The 8081-nt window shown below is 29.2% G+C and overlaps 1 pseudogene; it reads left to right on the top strand.

Moving 5' to 3' along the window:
- Positions 1 to 2004: 2004 nt before the first annotated feature.
- On the top strand, positions 2005 to 3447 carry LOC107939377 (peroxidase 3-like; annotated as a pseudogene).
- The last annotated feature ends 4634 nt before the right edge of the window (positions 3448 to 8081 follow it).

Below are 8081 nucleotides of genomic sequence, written 5' to 3'. Positions count from 1 at the left end.
TCTTTACGTTTTAGTCTCTAACACACCTTATTGTACCAAATTCTTGTAAAACAATTCAAATTACAATCACACAAAAAGGAATTCAAAATTCAAGAATATATTGCAAGTAAATATAACCATACCTTATAAACATACCTGGTTAAATCAACAGACAAATTGAAACTTTAAGGACTATCCAACAATTTTGGCTTTTCCCCAATTATTTCCGATTTGGTCTAATTTCTGATTTGTACAATTATTCAATTCAATTTATCAATTTCAACTCTCTTATTTCATCCAATTATAAACATGTATCAACTCAATTTCATTATTTACATACCTCTAAAATTTTATATTTTATTCAATTTAGTCTCTAAACCCGAAATAGTTATAACTTTCAAATTTGAGCCTTGATTTTGAAACGATCTCAATTTCATTAATATTCAATTTCAATTTAGTCCCAATGCATATAAATTCCTCACCAATTATGGATATAAGCAACATGAGGTTGTGAAATTGGTACATGATCAGACGAATTAGCCACGTAAGGAAACTCTGGATAGTTTTATCAAGATTCATCAAGACTGCTAAAAGAAACTAGATCACATCAGAACTTCTAAAGCAGAAATTGAATTTTTTTATGAGTAAATATTTGTTACATATTTCAGGCCTTAATTCGCTCACATTTATATTGTTCATGAATGATTTTTAGTTAGTTTTGAGCCATTATATCCATTTTACAACTAGTTTTAAAATGAGTTTTAGATTTACTTTAAGATTTTGTGTAGCCATTAGATTAAGTTCAAGGAAGGACAAATGGATTCGAAAGAAAGAAGTGGAATGAGAAAATGCTAGAAAAAAAAATGAAGAAACTCGAATTTGTCTTCCAAGGCCACGGTGTGGATCTTGGATACTGTGAACTTGGCTCAATAAGTTCCATTTTAGTTTTATTTCATTTTAATAGGTTTTTTGGTTTCTTTTCACCGGTTCTCGATTCAATCGATTAAACCGTCAAATCAATAATGATAATTTTTTAAATAATTCAAAAAAAAAGAAATTCATAAAATAAAAAAATAAAAAATTATATATATATTAAAAATGCAAATAAATAATAAAAGCTACAAAATTAAATATTTAAATCAGGTTATATACAATTAAAATGATACAAAGGTCAAGGGTGTTCACCGCTCCAGATGTGGCTTGGGTTCGAGTTGCGCTAGTTGTGTTTGTTGTTTAGGCTTTGAACTAATTGTTAATGATGTTGTAAAACTTCATGAGCTGTGTTGTTGGGGAAAAGATAAAATGACAATGACTGGTAAACGAGAAACCCCCGAACATGAAAGAAATGATTACATTTGGTTGTAAGATGACGCCCTCACCAGTCAATTTCCAGTTTCAAGCCTTGCATCTTCGGGTCAATTTATGAAATAAATTAATATAAATACATAGTTATTTGTTGATGATAGTTACATATGTAAGAACATTAGGAACTTTGAAGTAACATCTTTCCACGTCCTAGCCAGCTGAAACAAATTAAGAAAAAACCTAATCAGGTTGATGAACTAGTGGAGAGCCAATTATTGGCTGAAAGACTAGTCAATTATCATTAGGAACTTTGAACTAACATCTTTCCACGTCCTAGCAGCTGAAACAAATTAAGAAAAACACTAATCAGGTTGATGAACTCGTGGAGAGCCAATCATTGGCTGAAAGACTAGTCAATTATGCTTTACTCTCAATTCTAGCATCCTATTTTTGTTTATACAGCTGAATTCTGCTCTAATATTAATTAAAAGAACATATTGTTTACATACGACATTGTAATCACTTTTAATCTCACCACTGGCATAGTATTTCATCGTGCTCGCAAACATACTATTGTTTGACTTGGAAAATTCAAAAACAAAAAACATTTGGATTATTGTACCGGAAACATAAAAACATGGTACTTGAAAGAATCTATTAAATATATACACTGCTTAACTGGGTCTTAGGAAATACACCGAGCTACAAGTATAAAAAGGTAGACCTGGTTTTGCCTATGGCATTGCCACATTCAACTAGATTTACATTGACTTGCTTATAGCAGAGGAAACAGTTCAAAGATGAGGAAGCAGGCTCTCATTTTGGTTTGCATAGTAGTATTTGGAGTCGTTGGGAGCTGCCATGGAGGTAGCCTTAAGAAGGGTTACTACGATAATACGTGCCCTGATGCGGAAGCAATAATCAAGAATGCTACGGAGAAACGTGTTGCCAATGATCCCACGTTGCCTGCAAGGTTCCTTAGAATGCATTTTCATGACTGTTTTGTCAGGGTAAGGCTTTCTAAATATTGTAGCATATTTACAAAAACCTGCAAAATGTCCCTAATCATAAATGCTTAAATTACATGTTATTGGAAAATTTTCAGGGTTGTGATGGTTCGGTCCTATTGAACTCGACAACTAACAACACAGCCGAGAAAGATGCGATTCCGAACCTAACCCTTGCTGGTTTCGATGTCATTGATGATATAAAAGCGGAAGTCGAGAAAGAATGTCCGAATGTAGTATCATGTGCTGATGTTCTGGCCTTGGCTGCTAGGGATGCTGTTTCTTTCAAAGTAGGCTAAACCAAAACCCTTACAAGATGACGTTGATAACTAAATGCATTTAACTATTTAATTACTTGCAGTTCCAAAAAGCATTATGGAATGTTCTTACCGGTAGAAGAGACGGTACGGTTTCACAAGCTTCCGAGGCATTGGCTAATCTTCCTTCCCCTTTCTCTAACTTCTCCACCCTCGTCCAGAAATTCGCTAACAAAGGCCTTAATGTGCAAGACTTGGTGGTCTTATCAGGTACAATATCAATACACAACATTTAGATGATAAAAGATGAAACTTTTCAACTTAATTCATAATAAGAAAACATAACTAGAAGAAGTTGATCATGCAATTTTCCAAAAGTTCTTACAGAAAGTTGAATGCAGGGGGGCATACCATCGGAGTAGGCCACTGCAATACCTTCAGCAACAGGCTATACAACTTTACTGGAAATGGAGATCAGGACCCTTCCTTGAATGCAACCTATGCAACTTTCTTGAAGACACAATGCAAAAGCCTCAGTGACAACACGACCTTCGTGGCGATGGATCCTAGTAGTGGGCTAACATTTGATAATAACTACTATGTCACACTTAAGCAAAACAAGGGTCTGTTTCAGTCTGATGCCGCCCTTATAACGAATGAAATCTCGCGCATCATTGTTGATGAGTTGCTTGTCTCAGAAGTATTCTTCAGAGAGTTTGCACTGTCAATGGTGAAGATGGGAGCCATTGGAGTTCTCACAGGGAATGAAGGAGAGATTAGGAAGAAATGTTCCGTTGTTAACTAATTCCTGAAAGATTTTGCTCATGTACCTCAGTGGACCACATATGGTTTATTTCGTTGCAATAATGTGTTAAATTGTTACTAAAATTTGGAGAGAAAGAAATGGAATCTACTCGTTGAGCAACTATTATCGTTGATTTTACTTTTCAAATCCACGTTAAGTTGCAACTAGACTTACCCACTACTCCTTCAAATTTTCACTGGTAGTTTCACCTTTTGTTGTAACGTCAAGTTCTATATTCTTCTCACTCTTTCTTATCAACATTTATCTCAAAGGTCTGCAATCAACCAATGAGCTCATCAATCTTCATATTATAAATGTCTTGTCTTCTTTATGAAAATTACTCTGATAGCAAAATATTCAAGTAAAAATCTCGGGATCCTTTTTATTAGCTTAGAATTGGAACTCTTCACCAGAAGCAAATACCTAATTTGTCATATCACACAGCTTTACATATAATTCAGACAAGGTCTCATTGTCAAAATCTGAAGCTTGGACTGCTTGAGTATTGGTTCTTCTATCAGCATTCTTGAAGATGGTCTAAGCTTCTATGGCAATAGTACACTTTGAGATATGTTTGAACCCTTGAGTGTAAACTCTATTGAAATTACATTAAGGACTTTGGAGTTCAAATTCGTTGACGTTTAATTGTAACTGAACTTATTAAATAATAGTATAACAATATGAGATGGACATAGAAGTTTAGTTACGGAATTCGAAAACTTCTCACATCTATAAGGCTTTAACTCTTTATACAAGACATTATTTAAGTTTAACACACTCACCAAATTATAACTTCACTCCTATATATAATCTAAATCACTCCCCACTAGGATTTTTTGCCTTGAAAACTTAGTTGCAAATCGAACAACAATAACAATTTGCTTACAACAATTTTACACTAAAATAAATTCCTAATATGAATAAGTTATGGGCTCTCTAAATCTCGTATGTAAAAATAATAATAAATCTTCTCTTAAATAATAATATGATCGCTAAAACAATACAAAAAAAATGTAAATTTTTAACTCCTTGAATTCAGTTCAATAAAGTCTTTAATATAGAATGAATCAACAAAAATCTTTTCGGTGTAATTAATTGGTAGCAAACAACATATAAAAATTCAATTAAAAAATGATAATAGTTAAAGCCCGGAAAATATTTCCTATTGGTCGCCCAATAACAGCAAGTACATAGTATCGTTCTCAAGTAATAATTACAATGAAATAAATCCATTAGCGAATATTACAAGAATTGAACCCAAAAAAATATATAAATAACTTCATTCAATTTACTCAACTCTCTCAACTAACTAATATAAGTCAAACGTTAATAAAGTAAATAAATATAAAAAGTACACGAAATTAATTATTCAACCTAAATTCATAAATAGTGGTTAGCAATCAATAAATTGTGTCGAATTAACCTAAATTTAGAATCAATGACATAGATGCATCTCTAGAGCTAAGTTAAGTGTTTGGAAAGCACAAGTGTCATTGTTGCACCTTTTCCAACACCTTCAAATGATATACTAAAATTACTAGCTTTGCCCTTGGCTATCGGAATCTTCAACTAGAAGTTGTTACCAGTAATCATACTTAAGCAAAAGTAAGTAGGGTTCTTGACTTAATTTTCATTAGAATTCACGTTTGCTGGATTATATAAATTTGAATATGCAAATTTGGGTAAAAATCTAAATTCTTTTATTATTTACAAATTATTCGAGTATTACTATCCAAATATGAATCTAAGTTAAATACTATTATCTGTCTGGTATGTGAATCCACAAGAAAATCAATTTCAAAATTTCAATCATTTTTCGAATATTCAAATTTATAAAAATCTGAATTTGAATCCACTAAAATTCTTTTATTTATGTATAACCAAAATTACAAGGATTCTATAACCAATGGATTCGGTTATCCAAATTCGCATATGTTATTTGAATAAGCAATTCAGATTTGAATAATGGATATTTGAGTATCTGTTTACATGATTTCAATCTAGATAGCAGTTTTAAAATTTGAATTTGAATATTATTTGAATTCGCAATATCCAAATCCACAAAAAGTAAATCAAATATCTATGAATATCCAAATTCACAATCTAAATTGTCATCTCTAATTAACATATACAGTCAACTCTCTCTATAATAGTCACTTGCAACAATGTTTCGCTGTTACAACCAAATTTATAGAAGAATTGATTTTTTAATGTTTTATTTTAACCCTTTATAACAGCTTTTTGCTTATAACAACGACATCAATAGTTATGAAGTATGTTCTTTATTAAATTAGTTCTCTATAGCAAAATCTAAAATCTTAAGTAAATTTGTAGCTATTTCGTATAAGCAAGCCTATTAATTATAATTTATTAAATAAAAATATATTATTTAAAATATTATTTCATTAAAACGATTATATTTCACGTAAAAAAATCTATTAATCATATTTTATTAAATAATCTTCAATGAGTGGAATTAAAGATAGGCATAATGACTTATTTGGCCATCCAACTTTACAAAAAAAAATCATTATAGCCCTCCATTTAGTTTTTTCCCTCTTTTAACTCTTGAACTTGCGTTGTTTGTCTAATCTAGAGGTGAGCAAAATTCGATTCAATTAAAAAAATCGATTAAAAAATTCAAATTTTGAATTAAATAATTCAAGTTAATCGAGTTATTCGGGTCAACTCGAATAAAAAATCAAAATTTTCGGTTTAACTCGAATATGAATTGTACAATTTGAGTTATCTGAAAATCCAAATAAAAAAAGGTAAAATTATGTCATTTTGATAAATGTTACCTTTTCTAAAGCTAAAAGTCAACCATTAAGTTAAAAGGTAAACTACGTCATTTTGATAAATATTTATCCACCATTAAGTTAAAAGGCAAAATCAATATATTATTTATGTAATTAAATAATATTGTACTTCATCTATTAGTTAAATAATCGGTCCATGTAAACGCAACATTGAGTATAAATAATAGGATTCGTTAACTCGACTTAACTTGACTCAGAATTTTTTGACTCGATTTGATTTGATTTGGAAAAAAATTCAAATTAAGTTCGGTTGCTAAAATAGGATTCATCAACTCAACTAATTCGAAATTTTTTGACTCAATTCGACTTAACTCAATTGAATACTCACCCCTAGTTAAATCACCTTAAAATGGAGAGAAGTTAATGTTTGTTAACTTTACTGATGTGACATATACGTGCATGTCATGTCAGTAATTAATTAATTTTTTAAAACTTTAAAAATCTTAAAAAAATTGATAAAAAATAATTTTAAAAAAATTAAAATCATTAAAAGTTATAAAAAAATATTTTTTTTAATTTTAAAAAAATTAATTATTTGTTTATGTGGCATATATGTGGACTACCACATGGATACCACATAAGCAAAGTTAACAATCATTAACTTTTTCAACAATTTTGGGGTGATTTGACAAATAACACAAGTCTAAAGGCTAAAAGAGGCAAAAAAATAAAATGAATGGCTAAAATGACAATCTTGTAAAGTTGGAGGACCAAATAAATCATTATGCCTTAAAGATATCAATTCAATAAACTTTCAAATTGATTACTCGAATTTAGTAACTTATGATAAATTAAATAATTTAATTTGACAATTCATTAATTAATTGAACTTGTTAGATTTATAAACTTTATAATTAATCATGTGAAAGAATGTAAAATAAAATATACATAAAAGGAATAATATATGCACATATTATACATCTTTTAATTTTGTTGATTCGATTCTCATTTTCTTTCATTTTTGAACATAATTCTCACTTTTTTTTATTTAATAGAAATTTACGATATAAATTATATGGTGAATTTACAACGATTCTCTCTCTATAACATGTTATTATAGATGTATAATACCCACCTCTCTATAACAGGCAAAACTTGACCAAACAAATGGGACTATTATAGAGAGAGTTGTCTATATATCAGAAAGGATCCACTTACCTTACAGTACTAATATAAAATTTAGTTTTACACATTTTTCATATCTTTACATACAATTTATCAAGATATTTGTATTTTTTATGCATGTAAATTTTTAATCAAACTGATAGCTTTATCATATTGATCTAAATACTATCTATATCAATATATATTTAATATTCGAATTTTTTTTATATAAAATGAATAGTTAAAAAATTTTAATTTATGTCAAACTTGATTTGCATGAACTATATGAATGGAGCATGAAATATGGCTGATATATTGTTAAAATATTAATGGTATAAAATATTATCGAATGGTGTAAAACCACTTTAAATTTACACTAGTGTTAGTGGATATATCCTTATTAATTTATTGAGTTAATTACATCAAACATCCTAAACTATGACCCTCATTTTAAATTGGTCCCTAAATTTTAAATCATTCTATTAGATCCTTAAACTATCAAGTTTATATAAATTAGAACATTTGTTACTAAAATCATTAATTTAACTGTTAAATAAAACATTAGATCTTATGTGATATAACTTAAAATGAAAATTTTATATGAATATTGTAAAAATAGATGTTTTAAATATCTTTGTTTTGAGGTTTTTGAAACTTTTATAAAATTTTATCGATCACTCTTTTTTTTTAATTTTTTTTATAAAAGTTATGCGGCTAAATTATTCAGTTGGACGCATTTTCCATTTCTCTCTCCAAAAATAGTTTATTTCTCTAAATTTAAAAAAAAAACATAAACCTAATTAAA

This window comes from Gossypium hirsutum, chromosome A12, assembly GCF_007990345.1.
Source record: "Gossypium hirsutum isolate 1008001.06 chromosome A12, Gossypium_hirsutum_v2.1, whole genome shotgun sequence".
NCBI classification, from domain to species: domain Eukaryota; kingdom Viridiplantae; phylum Streptophyta; class Magnoliopsida; order Malvales; family Malvaceae; genus Gossypium; species Gossypium hirsutum.
This window is presented reverse-complemented; position numbering and strand designations above follow the sequence as displayed.